The sequence below is a fragment of the Chionomys nivalis genome, chromosome 7 (assembly GCF_950005125.1).
Source record: "Chionomys nivalis chromosome 7, mChiNiv1.1, whole genome shotgun sequence".
Taxonomy (NCBI): Eukaryota; Metazoa; Chordata; class Mammalia; order Rodentia; family Cricetidae; genus Chionomys; species Chionomys nivalis.
The window spans coordinates 30,016,672-30,044,435 of NC_080092.1; the positions used below are offsets into that span (position 1 = coordinate 30,016,672).

The 27,764-nt window shown below is 38.7% G+C and overlaps 1 protein-coding gene across 2 annotated transcripts in view; it reads right to left on the reverse strand.

Moving 5' to 3' along the window:
* Sgcd (sarcoglycan delta) overlaps positions 1–27,764 on the reverse strand; it is a 919,076-nt gene that overhangs the window by 536,420 nt on the left and 354,892 nt on the right. For both annotated transcript variants that reach the window (XM_057774534.1, XM_057774535.1), the window contains exon 2: positions 6,266–6,429. The gene's annotated coding sequence lies outside the window, so the exon portion shown is untranslated. The remainder of the gene's footprint in view (positions 1–6,265; positions 6,430–27,764) is intronic.

The following is a 27,764-nucleotide window of genomic DNA, read 5'->3' on the forward strand; positions in this document are numbered from 1 at the left end:
ATGCTGGCGTCAATACTGGGGAAATGACTCATGAAAAAGAATCAGTAAAGGTCAAAACAAACAGGGAGAAAAAGCAAGTTCACAGGTTTAAAAAAAGTCTTCCTGAGATCATGTATTGTGAACTAATTCCCTCCAAGTTTTAACATTCTATCCTTAAAGGAGGTGAACTGAGACTCAAGATTCTAAAGACAGGTTCATTAAAATACAGGAAGTTCTAGAAGGAGGTTCATTAAGAGTCAGAAATAGCTGGTCAGTGGTGGAGCATACTTTTCATTCCAGCACTTGGGAGACAGAGGGAGGTAGATCTTTGTGAGTTCGAGGTCAGCCTGGTATACAGAACAAGTTACAGGACAGGCACCAAAGCTAAACAGAGAAACCCTATCTTGAAAAATAAAACAAAACAAAAAGTCAGAAATAAACAACTCACAGGTCCCAGGAAATCCCTGAGACTTAGCAGATTCAGAAGACCCCTCTCCAAAGTTACACAGGTAGTAAGGTTTGCTAAGGAAAGGAGTGTCTAATGTATCCAGTTGCCTGCAATTTGTGTAGCAGCCTCAAGGGCTCCAAACTTAATGAGTTATCACAAACACTAGGTGAACTTTCTGGGGTCAAACTCTGAGTCTTCTATATTCTTATAAATGATTATTCACCCAGACTTCTGCAAGTAACTGCAAAGTAACTTTGGTTCATCCATGTTGGACTCTAGCTGTATGGTTACTTTTGACTGTCATAAGTTCTCCCTCTGAAATGACTTTATGACTGCTCACCTCTTCCCAGAAAAAAAAAAAAAAACTAAGTGTCACATAACACCATTAATAAGATGCAAATTCAGAGAATTGAAATTTTCAACCTGTATTCCCTTGGTCTTTGTGGGATTGCAACTGGAACATAAAATGGATGTTTGAAGGCAGGAGAGAAAGATTTAACTTGTAAATAAGATTTAAATCTGTACAAGATTCTGAATGCAGCAACAGCACACATTTTGTTAAGTTTCAAAGGCCTTGAGTAAAATTCAGCAGGAGTAAACAGACAGGCAGCAAGAGACACGCTCAAGGGGAAAACCACAAATCTCTCCTCCAGTAACTGTCAAAGGAGACTCTTCTTAAAACAGCAGAATTAAACAAAACAAAAAAAAAGGAAATAAAGAAAAGAGTGAAGGTAAATCGGTGCTTTCCTATTGAGACACCGAATCAGAGAGCACGAGAGCAGGGACTCTACAGGCCCTAGCTGCTATTGAACACACCTAGGGACAGATTGTTCCCTGCTAGGTGCCTGTTAAAGAACCAATTTAGAGGTCAGGTCAGAGAACCTTGTATTGCAGCAGAGGATTTCTGAAAAGCTCTGATTTCCTTCAATTTCCTCATTGGCAAAATAGGGAGAGCCTTGTAAGTGGTGTGGTTGAGAATGGAGAGAAAATGAAGTTAGGTTATTTCTAGACTACAAGATGAAGAAAGGAAGTGGTGACCTCCTGCAGACATTATGATTGCATGATAAAGAAATCATGGTACAGAAAAATTGCTAGAATTCCATGTGGAGTTTTCTGTAGAGTTCACGTAGAAGTCCTTTAAGATTTTATTTTTGTTTTAAATTATGTATTGTGTGGACATGCGCATGAAAGCAGGTATGCCTGGAGGGAAGAAGAGGGCATCGGATACACTGGAGTCAGAGTTAGCAAGTTGTTGTAAGCTGTATGACATGGGTCTTAGGAACAAAACTCGGATCCTCTAGAGCAGGAGTACATTCTACTGGTCATCTCTCTAGACCCCATGTAAAAGTTCTTTAGTTTCATCTGTGTGAAATTTCAAATGGCATGTGTGAATTTGCCTCTATATGGTTATATATATATATATATACACACATATATATATATGATGTATGTTCCTATATCACCATTAACTACCAATTCACTTGATATTAAAAGAAACTGTAATATTTGCTGAAGTCTAACAGGCATGCCCAGTGTTTTTGACATTGCAACACAATATCATTTACAAAGCATACACACGAAAACTGTACAATCAAGTTACAAGAAAACCCATACACACACAAATATCACAATACTGTCATAATATTTTAAGTTATAATTGTGTTGGGCCACAGTCACAATTATCCTCAGCTACATCAAGTACATCTAGATAGCAGGCTTTGCGTTTGATAAGCCTTCAGGACTTGCTCGTTTTTATCTGATTTAAGAATGTATTTTATAGAGGAAACTATGGAACACAACAGAAAGAGTAGGTGTTATATAGATACACTAGGATAAGCTGGAGCCCAGCTTCTGGTTTCTCATAGGTGTTTGGTATATGTCACTCAGACACAGAGCCAAGAAAACAGCTATAGAAAGCAGCATTGTGGGTTACCCGTCCTGGTTCTTCTGTTTTATTTGCCCTCCATATTTGGCACATTTAGCAAATTGTATGAAACTTCAATGTGTGGTGCACTACATGAAGAACTCTGTGAAAACCATAGAAACCATGAGTGAAAGGTGGTCACAAGACTTGGTAAGATAGCCACCGTTCTGTTGCATTGCATTGGGGAACAAAATGTTAAGAGCTACCATTTCCACATGCTGGGGAAATAACTCTCTCTCTCTCTCTCTCTCTCTCTCTCTCACACACACACACACACACACACACACACACACACACATCACTCTTCTGAGTCGGTCACAGCCCCACTCTGAATGATGACTGGCAGAAACAATAACAAAACCCATCCCCAAAGGCAGCTTTTCATTTTGCGTTTGATACTCTTGGAGGTACACAGAGCCTTTCTACCAAGGGAGCAGGTTGGGAATAGACTAATTAATTTGTCAATATCACGCTCTGTTAGCTTGCACGCATTTGCAATTTTTTTCTGGCTTTTAAATGATACCCTGGGAATCAAAACTTTGAAAGCCCAGCTAAAATAAAGAAGGATGCCGAAGTCACATGAAAAACAGTTATGACAGTGAGACACACTGTGGAGGTTCACAAAGGAATTCAGCTCTTCAGCATCCCAAGACAATTAACCTTGCTGGTATATGTTAAACATGCTAAGCAGTTCCAGGCTCCCTTCAGTCCCTCTGGACAGATAAAGTGTGATAGTCACGTTTAATGACAATATTTTTTCTCAACATCATTTCCAACATATTAATTAAACGCTTTTTTTCTTCCCTTTGGCTAAGGTGTCCACTTCATTTAAAGTTCTAAATTCTTACAATGAAATGGATACCGTGTTTAGAAAATATTGCTCTGCTATCAGTTGAACTGGAGTGAATTGCATACCTGCAAACAGGGGCTCAGAGACACCCCATACTTACTGCAGGGAGTCATGGTATTCTTTTACATAGGAGCGTTCCTATCTACATGTAGAAAGACAGGGCACAGCAGCCTCATGCCAAGGCTATCCATACAATGGCCCTGATCCTGCCATAGTTCCTGGAAACAGTTTGCATAATGGTCCATGATTTAAAATGTTTGTTCAGAAAGCCACACTTTCTCAATCAATGAGCCTCCAAAACCTTTCATGTCCCCCCAAGTTACTAATAGAATATGTAACTCATTCATTCATTGACCACTTTCCCTCACTGGCCAATCTAGAAGCATCTTCTTGAGGACTGCTCCTGCACATCTAATCTGGAATGAGGATAATTAAGCCAGAATGGAGGTCATAAGACTGGACACTTGAGCTCAGTGTGCGAAAAATCACTGAGCGCTGGGACATGTTAGTCTACTTTTCTAATAGTCACTGTGTGTGTGTGTGTGTGTGTGTGTGTGTGTGAGAGAGAGAGAGAGAGAGAGAGAGAGAGAGAGAGAGAGAGAGAGAGAGAGAGAGATACAGGAATGGCGACACCTATCTCAGTGGACAGGCGGCTTCAGTTTCACTCTCTTAGGGAGGGGTGTGGGTTGCGGTGTCTCACGGTGCAGTCCAGACTGGTCTCCAAGCTGAGAAGATGATGGTGCTACAAGCTTGTGGAACTCACTTTAAACAGATAATTCAATGATTTTTTTCTAATGTTCAAGCACAGACTGGGTTAGAACTATGATTTGCCTTTCACTCTTCTGCTCCTAGAATTGCTAATTTATACTGTCCCTCTATGTGAAAAGACACTTGAGAACTCTCCCAGTGTGCCAGATCGCGGGGTCCATGGGAGAACATGGTAGATGGATTGTGCCAAATCATCTCATTCTATTCCAACACTCTGTTAGAGAGACATTTTTTTTGTCTTCATGTATTTGTGTGTCTGTGTATGTATATGTGCATGTTCAACTGAAAGAACCCCTTAATAAACATTTAGCACACAACATAAATTCCCCTCATATCCTTGTGAACAAAAAGAGCTTATTTTCCATTTACTAGTCTATTGCTGTATAAACCAAGAACATTTTTATAGCTAAGGTCTCTAAAACTTTTCCGAATTTCTCTTTTAAATGACTAGCACCTAGAACATAGGCATTCTGAATTAAAGGTCAATACTCAAGGAGTTTTCTGTTACAGCCCCATATATAGACTCATCCAGGAAGCTGGGACAAGCAAAGCAGAGTGTCTTAACTTTTCTTTCTGATAGATCAAGGATGTGTGAGCAAAGAGACATGCAACCACAGTACATGTCTACTATGTAGCATGTTTCTGCTCCTGTGAGGACCCCAAAATGAAACATTACATATGTGTATCTCCTTTCCAATCATTAAATTAACAAGTTAGTCTTTGTAATCTTGCTAATAGGGTGTGAGTTACGAATTAGTATTTAATGTTGAATTGTTTTAAAGCTATTCTTTGGTCTTAAAGAAAAAAGAATTGTATATATAAGCAAAGAAGATTCTGAAAAGGGAATGATTTCTTCCGTCACTCCCTGGGCTCTCAGAGGTATTGTGGTTTTTAGAGGTATATGAGTCATGTGACTATCAGAGACCTCATATGACTTTGCCAGCGTCAGGAAACAGCGGGTAGCAAAAAACTGTGCCTCGTTTTCAAAGGACAACTCACTCACAAGCTGAAAGCAAGCACCACACTTATTCCAACAGGGAGAAACACAGGTGATAGAAGGCCTGTGGTTGTAGCAAGTTTGACTCTTACCAGGTCAACTCCTTCATCTCTCCTGAATACATGGCCTAAGTGAGTCTCATGGTGCTACAAGAAGGGGCCCAACCCCTCATCTAACCCGCCTTGTACTCCTATCCCCCATAACCCTCTGCATTATAAGATATTGTTGCTGGTTCTTATTTTGTTTTGTATCCCTACCCTCTTTTTTCTGAGACTCAAAGGACAGTGATTAAGCTACCAATAGGCTTTCCTAAGACATTTTACAATGTCCCCTAGATATGCTGTGTGCTCCTCTAAAACCGTTTCCACAGGTACAGATGTGTTTCCACTGATCTATAGAAATGAACACAGAAACTGCAATTTTAATAAGGCTAGAATAGAGTCTGGTCCCTGAACGCCTCATCCATAGGAAACATTCTGGGAACAAAAGTATCCTACATGGTTGTCGTGAGATATAGAGAAATTCTTGCAAATGTCAGAACACAACATCTAATTTACCATAAATTCTTATAAATGATCATTCCCGTCATTCTTTCTCTGTCTATCCTTCCTTGACCTCTTCCATATGTAGAAACATAAACATATATATATATATATATATATATATATATATATACATATATATATATATATATGGAAAGTAATTAGATGCATCCAACAAATTATTTGTATAGTAAATATGTTTACATAAAAGCATATGCACATGCACCTGTTGCTGATTGCTCTTTAATTACTTTAAGCATGATATTTATCATTTTTAAAGCCATGTGATTCCTTTGACTCAAACTTAGAGTCTTCCCCAGCATAGGCATATATCCAAGAGAAATACAGTGCTGCTCTTAAGAAAGCAGAAAACTCTATCAATAGCCTTCCATAGTAACAAAAAATAAGAATAAAAGCTTGTATGACACAGAACAATCTAGTTACTCATCTTCCTATCTACATCTTTTATGGCATTTACAACAATTTTTCTTTTCTTTCTGTTGGAGACCTGCCCAGTTCTCTTTGTCATACTGCCCTCTGTCCATCTGATCCTTGTTAGAACGGTGTAGCTTTCAACCAGTTTCTCCCATTGTACCATGTCTATCTCAACACATTAAACTTATAGTGAAAGAAAAGAAATTCCTTAAAAGGCAAAAGACACAGAGAAAAGCAATGGCAGTTGGGGATAAGGCAATAAGACCTTTTAAATGTACCATATTTACGTTAAAAATTAAGAAGTTAAAATGCATATCCATACCTTTTTAATCTCAATCTTCTTGAATCTTAGATACAAATGTCAGGGCAACATTGGGATTGAAGTAGTGTTCTCAGGTCCCCACCACAGCGACAGTCTTCTTAACTTCCACACCGTTTCCAGAGCAGCTGTCCCCAAGTTCCTAAGGATGGAGGGTTCTTCTAAGTCTACAAAATCAGAAGAGAAAGATTTGCAAACTCAAAACGGAAATCAACAGAGTTACACAAAATCCAAGACCTGTTGTTCTAGGAGCTACACATAAGTCACATAAACAGCAATTAAGAGTTCAGCATTGAGTGATTAAAAAAACCATCCCAAACACAAATGCACAGGCATACCACTCCATAGGCACCATCACCATAACCGCTACCACCTTCACCAGCACCATGAGTTTTCCCACTATTATGACCACTCCCACCACTATCACCACAAGCAGCACCAGTACCGGCACCACAGTTACCACTGACATCACCACTACTACCAACAACAAGTAATTATAGTAGTAAACCAGAAAAGACTTTTCTTGGACACAACAATATCCATTTGCTCATTTATTTTTAGAGGGAAAACTAGGGTTGGAGAGAAGTGATTCTGCTATGATGAGTCATTCATGGTGTTGGTTTGGAATGAATGAATGGAAACATGAATGAATCAATGCCTCTTTGGTAAAGAGTATGTATTTATTCCTGATCTCTATGCACTCTCCTCTTTTGTATCTAAGATACCGAAGCTACCTGTTACCACCACTGGCCATTTCATCGTGGGTACCTCAGTACATCATTTCAGCTTCCTTGTTTCTAATATAAAGACACTTTGCTACCCAGTCCAGAGTCTCTTTTCTATGTACTTTCTCACTGGGTCCCTCTTCTAGTTCCTTGACTTGAGTTGTCACATTCTAAGACCTGAGATTTGTCTCCAGTCCTAAATTTTCTCCTCAAGTTCAAATTTCCTTGTTGATCAATTATCCAATAACTCTACCTAGAATGCTAGTAGACATATCCTATTAAATGGAGCAAACATAGGTTATGCATCTATAGCCACCAGCAATTCCCTCCTAAAATAAGTAGAGCTGGTGTGTCCCCTCATTTATTCATTCTTAGTCAATGGTAATTACTTTTCTCCTTTCTTCTTCTCCCCTCAACTTTCTATCTGAATTTCTCCATTTTTCTATCTTTGTGTCTCTCTGTTTCTCTGTCTCTCACATTGTCTATGTATCTCCATTTCTGTCTCTGTCTCTATTGCTCTTAGATAAATATAATATTCTATATTCCATGAGAAAAATTCTAGTGGTCCTTTCTTCAGAAAAGATATATTCGCTGACTTTGTCCTACCATCTTCTCTGCTAGCATCCTGGTGTACAGCATCATGGTGCATCAGACAAAGGCTACCACTCCCATCAAGAGTCCAAGTAAAAGAACGACACTTCTGTTCTCAAATCCATCCATTGCCATTCCAAGTTTTTAATGTCCAAAATGATCAGGACCAATGCAGCAGTCAGTCCTGTCCAGGCAGCCTATTCTTCTCCTCATGATTTCTTCACACAGGCATGCAGTCTTCCAGCGTGCCTCTGAATGCTTCTGAACCTTTTCAACGTAACACTAACATTGCTTATTAACTTTCTTCACTCTTTTGCCTCAGGAATTTGCAGCTTTGCCTTGTTGTTACCTCTCCTGTGCGTCTCTTATAAATACCTCATATAAAATCGTCAACTCTTACCACATCTCTCATTCCTCTTTCTGGTTAAACCCAGGGAAGTCTTTGTGTTATATTAAACATTTAGTCACTTACAACTTGGCTGCCCATAACAAAACAGAGGCTCTATGCATAAGGACCACTGGTTCCTTGTAGTATTTACCACATATACTAGAACCCAGCATGTATACTGCAACATACCTCAGGCATGCAGTTGGTACTCAGTCTTTGTGTGAGTATATTAACAGCCCTTCTCAAGGCTGTTCAGCCAGTATCTGTAACTGACTTGAACTCTAAGCAATACCTCCAGAAATCCTGAAAATTATGTGACCATAAGAACATAATGACTTCCAGTGTTAAGCTGAGAAAATGACTTTAAGTTGCCTGTCATGTGACACAGATCTTTTCTATAAATATCTATGGATGGTGTAAATGAAAATTCTAAGTACCAACTTCTTAGAAATGAAGGAGCTTATGTTACATATACATGGACGCCCCTGCTCCTGCTATGAACTTTATTTAGTCTTTTTCATTTTCTCTGCCTTCCTCCCATGCCATCATTTTTATCCTGCCCTGCAGTCTCAGTCTCTACCTTCTTAGAGGGGATGTGAGAAAAATGAGTTCGGGGCTGCACGAGTGAAAGGGAACTGATACAGAAAGTATAGGGCTGGAGTTCAAAGGACTTGGGATCTGAATCCAATTTGCTCATTCGTTTTCTTCATGTTTGTTGTGGTGTCTTCTCCTTGGGAGTCTCTTTTCTCACTGGGCTAAACCACATGTTCCCTAACATTTGCAACTGCAAAAATGATTATCATCCTGATCTTATATAAGATTCCTTTGTTTTTAGAAGTCTATGATAAGCTAAGATACAGAGTGCAATGCTTAAAAAAAATCCTAGCTATGAATGCAGCCAGCCACACTAGCAAATGGCGTCATATCTCAGTGTCAAAAGGTGAGAAAGCTCTGAAAAACTTTTGGATGACCACACTACTAACAGCTTCATCTACTTCTGTGAAATTCTTTAGATTCTGTAAGTATCAAGACATATAGATTTTTCTAATACATATTTTCTTCTGTAAAATGAATCCTTTATGATGTTTATGATAAGGAAGTGACCACAGAGGTAAGTCATTCTTTATTGAGATGATGGATGTCCTCAAGGGGTTTTGTTTCTTTTACCCACAACAATCATATATTCCACATGACATTTTATAACCTCACATACTTCCATTTCTTTTCCCTCCCTTGTGTAGATCTTTTCCATCTTCTGTGGAATGGGACTACTTCTGTGGTTCACTATGACTTTAGGCAACTTTCTCTGCACCGCTTCCAGATATGCGGTGTTTATCCTGACTGTCCTCGTATTAGGGGCAGTCAGCAGAACTAGATAAAGGGAGTCAACTTTTCCTCTTCATTTCATGTCCTCTGGCTGATACGCAGTAATTTAGGGGTGATCTTGGCCATGGTTTTGTAGGAAGATGATAATCAACTTGTCACAGCTTCAATTATTCCTTCATCTCAAAGCCAAGGGACAACTTCAGAAAGACAAACAATGCTGTAATTCAGAATAATGATACATATGGAGCTACTAAAAAATGTGTAGACTGGTTTGGGAATCTCAGTCTTAAGTCTATCAAACCCATCTTTGTTTTCCTTGCTCCCAAGTTCTATTAGGAATAGTTTATATAACAGTAGATACAACATAAAAATATATTACCTTTTTTTTTATCTTAGTAACATCTGAACTAAGAAATAGTTAAGATATTTAAGAGGAAAGGTAAATGGCAATCCATCCTCCATCAGGTAAGGGCGGGGTTAGAGGTGAACTTACTCAACATGTGTCCACTGGACACATACTGTTTGCTGTGCATTTGATTAAGGGCTGAGAACACAACAGGAACCACTGAAGACTTCCTCATGACACTGTGAATCCTTTACTCCTAATGCTATTCTTCAAGCTTTATAATAGCCTAACTTCTGCCCAGATGTGCTAAAATGTGACAAACTTTCCCCGAGACTGTTGATTTTCCTATGTGGTCATAAAGTATGTGTGGAATTAAACATCTCAAGTCCTTCTTGATATAGAGGTAATTTCATGTGTCCTTTCTTTGTTGTTATTTCCTTCCCTCCTCTTGTTCCTCATCTCTCTTCACCTTCTCTCTCCTTAACTGAAAACAAATTCTTACTAAGTTGCGCAGGCTAGCTTTGAATTCCCTCTGTTACCTACAAACGTCAAGAACTTGCCATCCTCCTGCCGCTGTCTCCAAGTAGCTAGAATTATAGGATTAGAGGTCTATGTGATCAGACCAGGTAACTTAGTGATCTCTTTAGCAATTTATTTATTTCACTAGTTTGCTCACCAGACCTCACCCAACGCATGCTTTTCTGAGTTTCTGTATAAAAGTAAAAAGCATTCACCATTACAAAAGCATACAAGATATCTCATAGTAAAGTAAAATAGTTCTAAGTTTCAGAACTAAGTTTCTCTAAAATCCATGGAAACTGAAAAGGGGTTAATCTCATCACATGGTAAAATGAACTGAGAAGTATACACTGAAGATATTGACAAAATCATTAATGTCAAGAGAAAAAAAACTAAACTTCTCAATTGCCCTATTTTGCAGGGTGGAAGACAATCATAGAAGAAAGTGGCATCTTGCCTGGTGTAAGCCTTGCATACATCAGAGAACATGTCCTTCCTCAAGAGGTATCAATTAGTGGCTGCTCTGAGAACAGTGTAAACCACACCTCTTAAGGCTGGATTGCCTCAAGAAATTATCCCTTGTGAAGAGAACACACACACAAGTATCAAGTCATGGATCCAAAGGTACCACGACACACATTCTAAAGAGGCAGGTGTCCAGAGAAGTCAGATGAGGAAAAGTAGGACACAGAAGCCTCTGCCTGAGCATGCAATGAAAGCTCAGTTGCTCACTGACTGTGTCCTTCGTCATGATATTTATGTACAATGATTCATCTGCAACACAGAAATCTTAGACATCACCTTAAATGGCTCTTGGTGAAAATCAATTTGTAAATAAAATAGTGAAGCCAAGTACAGTCTTAGTCCTTTACAGGAGGCTGACGCAGGAGCAACTCAAGTTCAAGCTACAGGGTAAGCTGAAATACATAGTAAGATTCTTTTTCAAACAAAAGACAAAGAAAACCACATCTAGCAAGGAGTAAAGAATGCAAATGCTTCTTCCTAACACTGTTAAGCGGTGGTCAGGATTGGTTGCTGCAATCATTAAGCTCTTACAAGGTAAGTCCAGTTTATTTTCTACCCAAAGGAAGTAAACAGGACCATTATTAATATAGAACATGAGGCTACAATAGGATATACAAGTCCTGAAAAGTTAGACAGTAGTTTATTAAACCTAAAGAGAATCTTTCTGCAAGGCTTTCAATAAACATGGTGGTACTGTCTGGGCATAAATAACATTTTAATTCTTAAACAGAAATTTTAGGGTGCATAAATTATAAAGATTAGGAAACGGCTCAGTAGTAGACTAGATTGGAAGATCCTGGGTTCTGTCCCCAACACCAAAATCACACAGAGAGACAGATATGCAAACACACACACACACACAAACACACACATACACACACACATCAAAACAAAAGCCCAAAACACCGTAGTATATGGGGTATGTGTTTGTTATTGAACTACCAAATACCTGAAGCACTTGAACGGTACATTCTGGTTTGTACTTATTTGCATGAGAAAAATCAGTACGTACTACCATCAACTATGACAGTTCCTATTGGTGAACAGACATAAACTAAAGACTGAGGCACACAGACCTCACTGACTGATGTCTGAACAATGCTACTCCATTTCCTTGCTGAGTCATAGCAAACAGGAAGGCAGGCCTGCAGGAAATGAGCTGCCACATGGAAGGGTAGAGTAAAAGTGGAATCTAAAGAGAAGGGTAAAATTACTGTCTAACATCAAGCTATGTCTAACATCGCATAAAGTACTGTAGTTCTATGTGGTCAACAAGTCTCTGAGGCTACAAGTTGTTGAGCTTGTATTTTCTCATACAGTATGTCCAAAACATCAAGGTAGTGCAGAGAGATCAGGACTCAGTGGTAAAGTAGTTTGTACAGCAGGGTGGAGAGTGAGTCTGAACTCGGGACTCTTATGTACCACCGGTCTGTGCTTCAGTCCCTGTGATATAAGCTTTCCTACTGAGCTCAGCATCCGTCGCTGTATAAGTTGTAAACACACCTCACCAATTTGTTATGTACACCCCCTACACGACTTACAGCCTAATCTTTTTCTTTTCATAACAGCAAATTGTTTATATTCCTCACATACATGCCTTATCTAAAGGTGGAAAAAAAATCCCTCATAGGTGTTCAGAAACATAAACTGGGGGATGCAGACAGGGAGCTTCTAGAAAAAGAAATGAAAATGGCCTATGAGTTCAGCAGTGCTTGTCAGAAGATACATGCACATAAAATTTGAGTTGCAATACTTTGTAACCATTAATATAATAGATTTCAGTAATAATTATCAATGTACGTTAACATCACTAAACAAAGATGAATGGCAGAGTGCTTCTGACGCCATTGAAAACCCTACCCATGAAGCCAGTGATGAACCTGGCATATTAGGGTGAAAAGGTTCCAAAGAAAAGTGACCACTCTTTCTCTCCCCTGGCAAAAATCAGAGAATGGCCTTGCTGGAGGCACAGGACTCCAGAAGTGTCCAATCTGAAAATGACTTTAGTTCCACTATGTCAAAAGATTGGAGATGCCAGAAAGGGGGGATGGTTTCCCACTATCTCTTTTCCCCTAAAGAGTACCCCTTTCCAGAAAGCAATTTAGAGGACATGGCAGAAACTGGCAGGCATCTGGATACCTGGAATAAGAACTAGACCTACCCATGGGAAGGGAGGGTAGGTCTTCCCCTTTTCCTATTCCCTAGATCTTAGTTAGTTTTTAGGCATTGGGGCTCAGTTGTATTCTATTCCCAAAGACTCCTTCTGTTGTACAGAGGTTCTGCCTTTCCTTTCTTTCTCATAACTCCATGTAATAAAATACTTCTTTCTAAAATTCGTGTTTTGTTGTCTGTGAATTTCATTCTTTGAAGTCATATGAAGCCCAAAGCTACTGGCTTAGGGTGGCTTTCAGGACGATAAATTTCCAGGACCCTAGTTCTGTGAGGCCAGCACAAGAGCCAAGAAAGGTTTCATTGCTTGCAAAGACAGGCTTCCATACCACTGTCTAGTGGAAGGCAAACAACCTGAATCCAATTAAGCTACCTGCAATAAATCTCAGTTTACTAGAAGTCCTGGTCATAAGAAACACACTATGTATAAAGCCACAGCAATGGAATAACTTACATCAGCCTGAAGGGCTCTCTGTAGCAGAAACAAGCTCACTGCCTTCTATAATAAGTTACATGGGAAATAATGAACAATGATGAGAAACTTGTGATATAAAGGATTTGCTGGACCTTAACACCAATTAGTGATTGTGTGTGTGTAGGGGGGTGGTACTTGCACACAAATTCTTGCGTGTGAATGCAGGTATATATGACATTTCAGAAGACAATCTGAGGTCTTCCTCACCCTCCACCTTGTTTGAGACAAGATTTTTCCTTTTTTGTTTTGTTTTTCTGCTGCACATGCCATGCTAGATGGTCTATAAGCTTTCGGGTTTCTCCTGTCTCTTTGACCCATTTCCCACAGGAAGCCAGAGAGCTACCACATCCAGCTTTGACGTGGATTTTAAGGATTTGAACTCAGATTGTCATGCTTGCTTACCCACTTTTACCCACTGAGCCACCAGAGTAAATTTTAATGGACAAACCTTATCTGGGTCTTGATTTACAACCAACACATAAGAAAAAAGTATCCCATAATTTGAAAAGTGATTAGATACTTGCTATTAGATAATTACTAATATTGTGTGATAAAAATTTAATTGATATATTTACAAAAAGGAGTTCATGATTTAAAGAAAAACGATGAAATACTTGAGGAGGGAGAGATGCTTTGAGTGGAAATTTGGCCCCTACAGGGCCAGCTGATGCACACAGATGGCTCACAATGACTGACTTTTGCATCAGGTACCACATTTCCTCTCTCATAGGTTTTAATTTTTATACAATAATGGAGAGCAGCATTTGCTAGGTAGATGTGTCTATAGAACCTGCAGGATACAGGAAGCTTACAAGAAGAGTGGTAGCATCTCTCTCTGGCTGGAGTGACATGATAGTTTCAATCTTTTAAAATTTTCCATTTTTTTTACTAATAAATGTTAACATATTTGCAAGCAGAGATAAGCAAAATATTATTTTATAAATTGTTCCATATGATACTATAAATTCTGGTGTTATTTTACTCTTTAAACAGTTGAGATAAATATTACAAAATCGCAGGATTGGCACAAAAGTAGGGTTGCTGGCAGACATTTATTCCTTACATCATTTTTTCTTTTTTCTTTATTCTTCCTGTAAAACTTTTAAATAGGTTTCTGCTTTCCAAGTGCTAGTATCCTGGAATCCATTATGTATACCAGGTGTCCTTGGACAAGAGTGTGCCATAGGCTGGATTCTAATTTTTAGACGCATTGTTTTGAGAAAAATAAAGGACAATGGAGTCATGTGACCCAAAAACAGAAGAGAGAACTGTTTAAGGAGATGGAGTGGTTGACAAGAAGGGAGGAGAAGAATGGGGGAATAGGAGAGAAGGGAGGGAATAAGAACAAAACAACATGGCATGCTACTTAAAAATAATAGCAAATTGATAGCATTATGGGCTGTGGAAATGCTTCTGCCAGTAAAGTGTCTGCATCACAAGCATGAGGACCTAAGTTCGAATCACTAGCCTTCACATAAAATGCTGAGTGCAAAGGCATGTGTCTCTAACCCCAGTGCTTGGACTGTGTGTGGGAGAGAGACAGGCAACTCTCTGGAGTTCAATAGTCAGCCATCTAGATAGAACAGTGTGCTCCAAGTACAGTGAGGAAAAATACCTATTGCTGACTTCTAATCTTTATATGTATTGTAGACACATGTACAGCCATAAATATATGTTCATGTCCTCATACATGAATACACTCACACAGGCATATACATAGGCACAGAACTTTTAGATTAACCAGAGATTAAAAGGGAATCGGAAGAAAGTTCTATTACCTGATAGTTTCCATTGATTCTTCTCTCTGATATAAACCCAAGAAGCAAAGCACCACAAACTCATTGCAAAGAATCTTTAATTTTGCTACAGCAGCAATAAAGGACCATTAAGTAAAACTTTTTTTGTCAAGAGACTAAATAGCAGGCTTGGTGGAGCCCTGACATTTCAGTTAGGCCAAGTCAACTCCTTAGCCAAGGACCACCTCTAGGAAAACAGGCTCACCATGAGTGAGTCCTGATAAAGGAATGTGTAGAAGAAATAAATCCTTTAACATAATACTGTATTTTTTCTTCCCAGAACCCCCACTCTTAGTGCAATAGCTCACTGCACCACAGCCTTGAGGCTTCATAAGTCTTTAGCATCTCTGTCTTCTTTTTATCTCTTTTCTAAGCTTTCCTTAACACTTAGGGTCTCGCCAACGTTTTGTGCTTCCTTACCTTTCTCTAGTTTCCCTTCCCCAGCATTTTACTGATAGTCCGCCATGGTCTCATGTGCATACATTCTAACATGATGTGACTTTATTTTCTTTCATTCTCTCCATCCTTGCAGTTGGTGAGATTTGCAGCTTGTCACCTTCAGGGATTTTCTTTTAAACTCTAATAAAATTGCCCTTGAGCTTCTGTTTGAACCCATTCTTAAATTACTTTATTAATGAGACTAAGAACCCAAGAGGGGACCCTGAATTCCCACATATCATTTCAATCATAAGTGTAAGAAATCCTTCTGCAACCATTTACAAAGAGTTCTATAGCAGAGTCTCAGAATGTACCCCATAGGGAAGCCCACAAGAATACTGGACAGACTGTACATTTTAAAACATTTTTATTTCTCAAGGAACAAAAACATAACTTGCAGTTCATCACAGTGAAGGGATTGTATTCTAATACAGTTCAATGATTATGAAAAATTCTTAATCATCCAGCTAAAAATTTTTTAAGAAAAAAATGGCAGGAAACCACAGGGATCAGCTGGTTGAATCCTATTATTTTGCAGATGGAAATAAAATGGCTTATCAAAAGTCACAGGGATGGTTGGGGTCAGATAGACGACAAAGGTTCAGGTGCCATCTCCACAATCACACTCTGTATACAGCAAAGCATCTTACCAAATATTTCCGTGATCCTGTCAAGACCGTAATATCCCTTAAATAAAAAAAAAAATGCCTACAATAAACATAGATGAGGGAGGGGTTGTGGCTTGGAGAGAGGGATTGCTAATCATGGAAGACAGGCCAATGCATATGAGTATACATACTCCCCACTTTAGGTTCACGGTAAAGTTGACCTTCACATAAAAGAGTTTCCATAAACCACTGTGCTGCTCCCAAACACAGTGTGTTCCACCAACAATACACAAACCAGAAAGACAACTGTTACAGTCAATAAGTCATTAAAAATCACATGATCAACTAGAGCTCAGAGTTGAAGTGGATCTTGTTCCCCATAGTTACACGCCAGAGCCCCGAAGTGTGCAGAGTAACTCTACCCTCCACTACAGTGTCTTACCCAATAGTTTATTGGCCATGAAAGTGACCCACTCCTCCTTCCAGATCTCTCCTAATTGCTAATCACTTCCCTATGCCTATAGTATCCTCCTTTCTTTCTCAGAAAGTTTGATACTTGATTTAGGGTCACTGTTTGTGTACCAACAAGTCAAGTTTAATTGCCAGTTCTTGATAAGCCAGCTAGCATGAGATTCCTTGGGGAATTCCAGATTTGGGGTCTAGCTTTTTAATCGCTTGATAGCCAAAGTGAGAGACAAAAGTGTTTCTTTAGCATGTCTTTACCTCCGGCAGGACAGTTGCATTATGTCTGAGTAACTTCATAGTATACAGTTGTTGCAGATTTTCCTATTTTACTTTTTTTCATTTAGCAAAATGCAGTTAAATTTCCTTAATGAGTAGCTTGATAGCTCATTTTCTTTTAGCACTGAATGGTACTCAATCACATAGATGTGTGGCAGCTTATTTATCTGTCTCATAAAGAACATGTTGGCTGTTTCAAGTTTGGGGCAATTATTAGGACAGTTATTATAAATATTCACAAGTAGGTTGGTGTATGAACACAAATTTTCCATTTACTTAAGTAAATGCCAAGGAATATGAGTGCTGTCATATGGTAAGTGTAATCTCTCTTCAGGCAGACATTTTTAGTCTCCCAAAGGACTGTGCTATCAAACTTGAGAATCACAATCTGTGACTCAGTCCAGGTTTAGTTACCCATCCTCAATAAATCATTTAAAAGAGCCAAGTTAACAGTGGGAAGTAGAAAAAGGAAATTTATTCAATGTAGCCACATTGGGAAGTGGGATAAAGAAATCAAATGACTATTATCCATATCTCTCTTTGGAGTCATGAAGTAAGGCTAAAGTTCACAAAGATTAGGGATATGTGCATCTAAACAGTCCTGGTCAAGGCATGATCCTTCCCACCACTGACCCTTCACTGTCTGAGAGTCAGCGTCAGCCTATAAGGTGGTCTGACAAATTGTTAGAGCTTTGTAAAATCTCTTTCTAGAAGACAAACTCTCCCTCTGGATGGGGATTCTTCTCTGTCTGAGAGTCTGGGGAAATCCCCATTTCTTTGGGATCCATTGCTTTTATACTTCAATAGATTGAGAGACATGGTATTTCTTTAGAATTTTTTTGTATATGCCAGGATAATTGCAGAATACATATAGTGTTTAACTTTAAAAGCTAGCACCTAAGTGGCAGCTACACACAATATCACCCTAGAACAGTGGCTCTCAGTCTGGGGGCTGGGGCCTGTGACTCTTTCACAGGGATTGCCAGATCAATACACATGACATCTCATGATAGCAAAGATGTAGAGAAAGGGAAACACTCTTCCATTGCAGGTGGGAGAGCAAAGCAATACAGCCACTATGAAAATCAATATGGCAGTTCCTTACAAAACTGGAAATCGATATACCTCGAGATCAGCTATACCACCCTTGGGCATATACCAAAAGGACACTCCATCCTACCACCAGGACACCTACTTAACCATGTTCATTGCAATTTTATTCATAATAGCCAGAAACTGAAAACAATCTAGATTCCCCTCAACCAAACAATGGATAAAGAAAATGTGATACATTTACACAATGGAGTATTACTCAACCGATTAAAAACATGACATCATGAAATTTTCATGCAAAGGAATAGAACTAGAAAAAAATCACCCTAAGTGAGGTGACCCAGACTCAGAAAGACAAATGTGGTATGTAAGTGGATATTAGCTGTTAAGTTCAGTCATAACCATGCTACAATCCACAGATCCAGAAAAGCTAAGTAACAAGGCGGACTCCAAGACTGACATATGAATCTCCCTAGGAAGGGGAAATAGAACAGATTTTTGTGGGGGATGTGGGGAGGGAGGAGTGGTGTGGGATTGGGGTGGGTATGGGAACAGCAGGATCAGGTGCAGGGGTGGGAGAAGATCAAGGGAAAGAATACTTAGAGATACAGGAAATGGAGGGCATTTGGGGGTGGGTAATGTGGAAACCTAGTCCAGTAGAAACTCTTAGGATGCTATGCAGGTGACCCTAGTAAGGACTCCTAGCTAGAGAAGATTCCAAGCCCGAACCAGCCATCCTCTGGACCGGGCAAAACTTCCAGAGGTGGGACTGGAACACCAACCAAGTCACAAACCTTCAACCTATAATTTATTCTGCCTGCAAGATGTCCTGTGGTAATGGAGGCACAGAACATGTAGGAGTGGCTAACCAATGATGGGTCTAATTTGGGGCCCACACCACAAGAGAAAGCCATTCCTCACACTGCCTGGAAGACCAGGAATCAGAGGCTGGATAGCCAAGAGACCTTTATATATGCATAGTTTGGACCCTAGCCAAATTGTCATCAAAGGGGCTACAGCAGGCAGCTGATGGAAGCAGATGCAAGGACCCACAACCAAACATTAGGAGGAGAAACTGCCCAAATTAGAGTTCTCTGTATGGTTTCTCCCCTTGTAGCTCTAGGAATTCTGTGGAAGAAGGAGGTGCCAGAGGATTTGAGGACACGAGAAGAATAAAGCCCCACAGACTTCAATTACGTAGGACTCACAGGGGCTCACAGAAACTGAACCACAATAACAGAGCCTGCATGGTTCTACACTAGGTCCTCTGCATACATGCATGTATATGCATATATATATAGTTATAGTTATAGTTATTATCTTGGTGTTTTTGTAGAACCTCAAATAGTGGGAGTAGAGGTGTCACTGACTCTTGTCTGCCCTTTGGACCCCTTTTCTCCTACTGCATTGCCAAGTCCAGCCTTGATATGAGGGTTTGTACCTAGTCTTACTGTTCTTGCTATGCCATATTGGGTGGATATTCCTAGGAGGCCTGCTTTTTTTCTGAAGGGAGGAGAAGTGGATTTGGGGGAGAGAGGAGATGGGGGTATGGAAGAATGGAAGAGAAACAGCTGTCAGGAATTTTTAGTAATACTAAAACATTTTTTCAAGACCATCAGAAAATGCATATATTTACATTATGATTCACAGCAGTAACAAAATTATGATTATGAAATATCAATGAAAATTATTTTATGGTTGGGGTGATCACAACCTGAGAAACTGTATTAAAGGGTTGTAGCATAATGAAAGTTGAGGATCACTACTCTAGAAAATGTCTTTGGACACAGTATGCTGAAACTGATATCCCCCATGTCAAAAGTCTCCATGCTGTAACATCTTCAACATCCAAGACTTTTTCTATTGTATTCCATATACTCAAAATAGTGCCTGGACATAATCTGTTATCATTAAATACTTGTTAGGTGAATATACTAACCCAAGGTAAAACATCTCCCCTCCACTTTTCTATCAGAGAATTCTATTTAGTTCAACAAGTGAAGTAAAGACAGATGCATGGAGGTGATAGTATTTGTAAATAAATAGGTATTTGTAAATAACAAAAATTCACTCAAAGTCCTTTCCTTACAAAAGCATAAAGGATGGAGGGGAGGAGGGGAGAAAGAGCCAAGGAAGATGGAATCTTTGCTTTTTACTCTGGGGCACGTGCTCATGGTGCAGAATAGGGGACAGAATCTTCTACATCGTTTAAATGGTTCTGTCTTTATTTGCTATGCACGTACAGTTGAATTTGCATAAATTAGATGCACATAAGCTGAGCCTCCACTATAATTGCAAAAACCATTGCACTGGAAATAAGCCTTCATTGAAATCACATTAGAAACCAAAAAAGATTAAATTAGATTTGGAAACATATTTAGCCCTATCAAGAGGTAGATTACAGAAAGTTTATAAAACAACAAAGACATACATAACCAGCCACATAAGGCCTGGCTAAGGAATGAAAGCAACAAATCTCATCAATGAGGAGAACAATGATGGACAGGAAGTCATTTGAGCATTCAGGCTCTTGTTCAGAGGACTTCAGTAGCTAAATAACAGGCACACACCCATTCATCTGGCTTCAGGTACCTAAACTGCAGAAAGGTTGTCATACCCTCCAGATATAGTTGTCCAAATCCAGGCAACATACATGCCAATTCTAGATCTCCAATTCTCAGTTCTCAAACAAAACCGCAATAGAAGTTTTCCATACCTCAATATGGAGGATGTTGAATTTATCTCAATTGTGTCAGCACTACAGGTTTGCTGGTTAGAAGCCTTCCTCAAATCTCATGCCTCCTGGTCTTAATGCCAGCTAAGTGGTGTTTTAATATTTATGAAGAGTCCTCAAGTCCTGTGAATTACATAAATGTGCTGGCGATTATTTTCCCTTCACTCTTCTTCCCAGGCAATTGTGAAGCTAAATTAGTGTCTTATCATAAAGTTTTCTGAAAACAGAGAGTCTAAGGAAATGCTTGATAATTGTTCTTAGCCATCTGGCACCAAGTGATGCTCATGAACTCACATGAACCATTTGGTAAAATTCCAAAAATGTCTGTCTTAATTTTACATCTCACTTACTGAAAGTTCCAAGCTGGAAAAATTTGCAAGAGCAAAAAATAGTTTACAAAAATAAAAACAAATGAACAAATCCCTCAACTCATTTTACCTTCCATAGAAAACTTACCAAACCCATCACCTGTAGCCAACTTTAATTGATCAACCCAACACCTCCCAAAGACACACACACACACACACACACAAAGGAAATAAAAACACATTAGGGTAAGGAGAAATGGTAGTTGATTTTTTTTAAGTCCTTTTAAAAGATTTTTTAGTTTTTAATTCTGTTTCCTTACTTCCCTTTTTCCAACCTCCTCCTTGCTCCCTCTTGAAATTATGGCACATGCGTGCGTGCGTGCGTGCGTGTGTGTGTGTGTGAGTGTGTGTGTGTATAAGTTCAACCCAGTCTATCTAGTGTTATTTGTATCTATGTAAGTTCAGGACTGCCAATTGGTATTAGATAACCAATTAGGGGTTTTCCACCTGGGGAAGAGCATTTCTTGCAATCTCAGCATTCATTAGTTAGTTACCTATAGTTCTTTTAGGGGGAGCCCAGTGAGAGTCCCCATTCTGCATTATCATGCCTATTGGTAATGCCCTTCTTCAGGTTTTGCTTAGGTAGATTCATACCCTGGTGATAACCAACAACTCTATAATTGGACTTAAGGCCCATCCAACAGGAGATAAATCATGCCTGCTACTGGAAATTTAGACAACTCTCTAGGGATAGTGAGATCACAGATCTTAAAGGACCCACTATTGCCATCCTACTAAATCAACATAATACATAACTGCATTCTAAACACCTATTGTTTTCCCTATACATAAGTGTAGCTCTCATCAAAGAAATCTCTTTCGCAAGAGAATGAAACTTACAGAAAACCACAACCAGTCCAAATACACAGAACAAGTGATTGTGGCATGCCCAGTCCCAAAGGAAGCACCTACAATATGATTCTTATACCTAAATCTCAGGGAATAGCAAGGAAGTTATTCAGGGAAGATGGAACAGAAACATTTTAAGAACCAAGGGACCAGGAAAGCTGTTGGGGGATTATATCTCCTAGACAAGTCAGGGTCACTTAAAGCTTGTTCAGGATTAAAGTTGAGTTATCCTTTCCCAGAAGAAATACAGAGACATATCGGGGAAGAGTGGTGGTTTGAATGGAAATGGCCCCCATAGGCTCATATATATGAAAACTCGGTCTCTGATTGGTGGAATTGTTTAGAAAGGATTGGGAAGTAGGGTATTATTGGATGAGTGATGTCACTGGTTATAGTCTTTGAGGTTTCAAAAGCCCATGCCATTCCCAGTTAGCTCTCTCTCCATCTACCTCATACTTGTGAAATCGAAGTATAAGGTCCCAGCTAATGCTTCAGCACAACGCCTGACTGGCTGCTGCTATGTTCCCTACCAACCAGGATGGTTATAGACTAACCCTCTGAAACTGAAGAGCCCCCAGTAAACTGTGTCTGTTATAAGTTGTCTTGATCATGCTCAATCAATTTGTCACAATATAAAAGTAAGCAAGACATTATGATTAGTGAATTATTCAACCCTTTTGTTTCTTCTCAGATATGAGCAGGCTGCACACACTGAACGAGGAGCATTCTAGAGTTACAGCCTTCCATTTTTCTTCTTTAATAGCATAGATGTATTCAACTTGTAGGAGTATTTTCTAACTCCTTTTCATCGGAATGTATTTTTTTTTCTTGGTCAGTCAAATCTACCCACACCCACAACCCCCTGTAACTTATATAAGATGACAACCTGAATATTAAATTCCCTTAAGCAGCATTCAAATCCATTGGGTCAGTCTTCTGGAGTAGTCAGAAGAACATTACTTATCTTTGAATGATTTTATGACAAGCTCCAGCATTTGAAAATTACTGGATATTACTCTAAATATAAAACATTATAGATAATTGCCCCTTAGAATGGAACAAATCATTATATTAATTTGAAAAGTTATCTTAGCTATGGGGGAGAAAGTACTTACTTGAAAAAATGCCTATGTACATGAAAAAGCTAATTTCTAGGAGGAAATATGAGAACAAAACACAGTTTGTGCTTCCCAAAATTCATTTTGCTGATGCTAATATCCAATTCAGTGCCATACAGTCTCACAATGGCTGCAGAGAGAATTCCAGAAGGCAAGTTATAAGAAGGAGGGATAGACATTGCAAGTGAGTGAAAAGTATCTTCTCTTCTTCATTTTAGAAAACTTATTTGGAGATTCTTTGAGAACTCAGTACAAATCAGTTAAAGGAGAAAGATGGGCTTTATAATTTCTGGAGAAGAAAAAAACCAAAGTCATATAGAGACCAGTGAAAAGAAATAGCAAAAATCAGCAACATTAATTAAACCTAAGCTTTATGAATATATGTTATTATTTGTTTTGTGACAAATAATCAGAGTTCTAGTTCAATCTCCATTTCACACATAAGGAAATCAAGCAAAGTATCCACTTTAGCAGGACTGAGATTGAAAGCAAGGCAGGGTACACACTCAGAGCCTGGCACTGTGCTGCATAGCTTGTCCGAAACGAAGCCAGGCAGAGAAAGGATACCTTCGGCAATCCCCTAGAGTTCAAGTGAAACTTCCTGATGGTTCAGGAGTTGAAATAAAATATTATTCTTCTATGAATGCAGAAAACTAAGCCATAGAAATCTCACAATTTGCCTTAGGGGAAGGAAGATCTTTTGATCTCTAATTCAAGGTATCTTTAGAAGCCCAGTAAGCCTAATTTGACTAATGTATATGAGTTTCTTTGAAACACTTGTCACTGTGGTGGTAAGTCGCATACCAGATAGAAAACATTTGGGAAAGGAAGGACCCTGTAGCATCACAAATCAAAGGATAACACACACCTGGCAAGACAGTGAAAGAGCCTCCATGAGACCAAGGTCCATGGAGTGTTGGCTGGATAAAAGTACAAGAAGGTGAAAAGAGCAGATGTCTCCTGGTAGAAGACACTATATAGAGACAGCAAGGGCAGGCACTGCTATCTGTTTAACGAGCTTAAGGAAGCCCTGCATATGGAAGGCTGAGTTATGCATTTTCACGATGGCACATTCCAACGAAGCAGAAGGAAGCAATGTATATTGCGATTAGGTACTACAGACTTCTCAGGCTACGCTGAGGCTTTTCAACATCTTAAGATGATTTCAATAATGAAAATAAGACAAAGGTACTGGCTGGAATGGCTTTCTTCCCCTCTTCTTCAATTCCCTGCTCTTTCCCACTGCACTGAACAAAATAGAAATGTACTCTGGAGCCGAATGACAAAGACAACGCCACAAAAGTATGGAGTAAGATAAAAGAAGAAAGGATGGGTTCCTGAAGAGTCTTAGTTCCCAAAAAGGCAAGTTCTTACAGGGCAGTTCAGAAATATCACATCAAAGAATCTATGAAGCTGTTGGTTGCAACTACCAAGAAGCATTTGCTAAACTCCGAGGACTTCTGTGAGATAGCTGCTAAACTACTAGCCACTGAAAAACAGTCACACTCGGCACAATTATACACGAGCATTTGAGAATGCTATAAAATGGATATTCTTTTTGCAGATTTCATCCTGCCAACATACCTCTGCCTAAGCTCAAGATTAGTTTCTGTTCCTTTTGATGAAAGGAAATAAATAACCCAAAGGTATCTTTTTTGGTATCTCATTATTCTACAGACTCTTTATGCATTATAAGTTGTAACAGGAACCTGGAGGAACACACTGTTGCTCATTGGCTAGACCTCTGCCTTGGCTTAATGCACTATGTAGCTACACTGTAAACTTGACCAACCTTCTTGAGTTTGTATTCATCTTTCTGGATCTATACCTCTGCAAAGTTTATGAAACAACTTGCTTGCTTAGGAAAAGCAATACAATTTTGTTAGAAATTTCATATGTAGATCTTTACTATGTCTTATATGGTATCAGTGCTCAGAGCATTCTAAAATGAAATTAAGTATAATCTCCTATGTGATTGTTTCAAATAAAATTAAATACATATTTTGGCTGTGGATGTCATTCCAGCATAGAATATTTGCCACAGTTCAATCTCAAGAAATGAGAAAAATAATGATACCTATTCCACATAGTATTTGAAAAATTAATAACCAGTAAATTTCATTAATATATGAAACAGACCATACTTATTTAATGATCATGATCTATATCAGACATCATTTTATAAAAATTTAAACTTGGTTATGGCACCAACACTTCATAGAAGTTCATTGCTATAAATCAAATAGATTATCTAAATTCCATCAGTATTTAGAGTCAAGAGATCCCAATAACTAAACAGTACAGAAATAATTATTGTTAAATCCTGTACATAGTTGCCTGCTAAAGTACTTAAATGTCACTAGACTATGATATGGACTACAAATAGTCAGTTAGCTGAGCATATAAAACCTGACATCGTTAAAATTAACCACCAGTAAGCCTTCCTAGAAGACTTCCTGATTTACTCATGTGCTGCCAAAATCACTCTTAACACCACCAATGTGAAAGAATTTGTGTTTTAATTGCAATAGAAACTCTCCTGAATGGTCTGTGATATATCAACTCACTACAATATACAATGCTTTCTATTGTTGCTGTTAAATATCTGTACCCATGTCATGTCATGATAAACAGCTGAAGCTACCGTTTTGTTCTTTTCAACTACTTCTATCCCACATATACCAGGAGACAATCATGATTGTTAGCAAAATTAGTTAGCACAATTGTTCTTATTTATTAAAGGATGTGCTTTCATGATATTTACTATAAACATTATTACTATCAATAAAAGCCTGTGAGTAAGCTAAAAAGTAGTTGTGGGACTTTTCTTGGGAAGCTGTGAACAAATACGTATTTAACTAAAATAGGGTACAAGCAACATATCAAATCAATGATTTCACCCAAGTCCAATGAGTTCAGTGAGTTGATTTTATAGGCGCATGGGTGAGTGGTTGCTTACAGAACTTGTTGACTCCAAACTACTTGCACACAAAATTTCCACCCATCATGGATGGTGACCCTATGGTGTGTGGGAGCTTCATCATGAAGTCCCACTTTGAAGTATTATTTACACACTAGACCTTCCCCAAATCACTTGCAGTTGGTAAGGCCAGGAGGCAGGACAGAAAATCTTCTTGAATCATAGATGAAGATTATCTGATTTTCCTCCCAACCTCCAGCCTTCTACTTAGGTAGCACAAGAGGTCCTTTTACTATCACTATAGACCTAGCTACAACTATAGCACATTGATTATTTCATTTCAATGGTTATCAGGCCAAAGTCATTTTTTACTTCAAGATAATGATAGGATGATCATGTTAGGACCAGAGGAAAAAGCCATGCAACCGAGATGGTAGAAAAATGAAGCTGGGTCAAAAGAAACATTTGAGCAAATGTTTAATTAGGCTCTGGACTGTTGACAAGGGTTCCTTAACATGGAGAGCTAACACCAAAGGGAAGAACTATGTTCCATCATCAGAGTGTGAGCAATAGAATACACGTTTCTGAAGAATTGTTCACAATTATCTTCATGGTGAAGATAAGTCTTGTTCCCTTAAGATATTAGATATACACAATGCCAAATCACTATTGAGTCAGAAAATTAAAGGTACATGCCAAATTTGCATTTTTATATACTGAACATGGCTAAAAGAGGGATCAATGTCCTGGACAGTTCAGTGGGCAAGAAAGAAGCAGTTGTTTCCATCTCCTGAAGAGATTCACACATCTACTCTACTCTGCTCCAAAATCCTACTTTTATTAGTGAGCCTCAGAGGGCAGTTAAATATAGATCATTAGTCAATGCATGTTTAATTACATATCAGTATTGCTTGAATATTAAAACATGTCTGTCGTTCAATTATCCCCACAGAGACAACCCCATTTTCTGCCCGTTCAGCTAGGAAAAATGTATTCATAAAATAGATTGTTCTAGTTTAAAATCTGTTTGACAGTATCCTGGGGAGTTGAATTCAAAGGAAAGAAAAGAAATACACCTGCTCACTCATTTCCTATCTGAGGAAGAGCACAAACCCGTTTTAGGCCCTTTTTCATCTCAGGGAATAACACCGTCCAGCAGACCCCTCTCAGCCTCTTCTCTCCACTCGTACTTCAACAAAACGATGTCAGTCTTCATGTAGCCCGTCTTGCAAATTCAAGACATCTAATAAAGCTAAAAGCTCCACATAAATGACCTCAACTCTGGTCTCTGCACATAAACAAATAATATGCGAAGTTTTGGATAAACAGTTACAAATAGCGTCTCCTCTTTTGCAAGTAGAATTCATTTCTCAGAATGGAGGCAAACAAGACCCTATGTAGGTCCTTAGTTGAAGACTGAAGGATCAGAAGAATGATTTAAAACATATAAGTGGTGTTTGTAACTTACTGACTGTATACACACACACACACACACACACACACACACACACAATTTCTTTAAGTTTTTGCAATCAACTTAACCATTAAAAATATTTTTTATATCTCTCATCTGTGTCATTGTGAACTGAACTCATTTGGTACCGAAAACCTATAGTTTAATTGCTTGATTTAAACTTGGCTGGTAGAACGCACACTGAAACATTACTCTTTTAATTATGCTAATTTATATCTGAAAAACTAAATCTACAAAGGCAATAACATTAATTATTTACTTGCCCATTAAAGTTGAATATATATTACCAAGCTAATTGGCTCCATAAGTCTGCCAAAAAAATTAAAGACAAGTGACTCA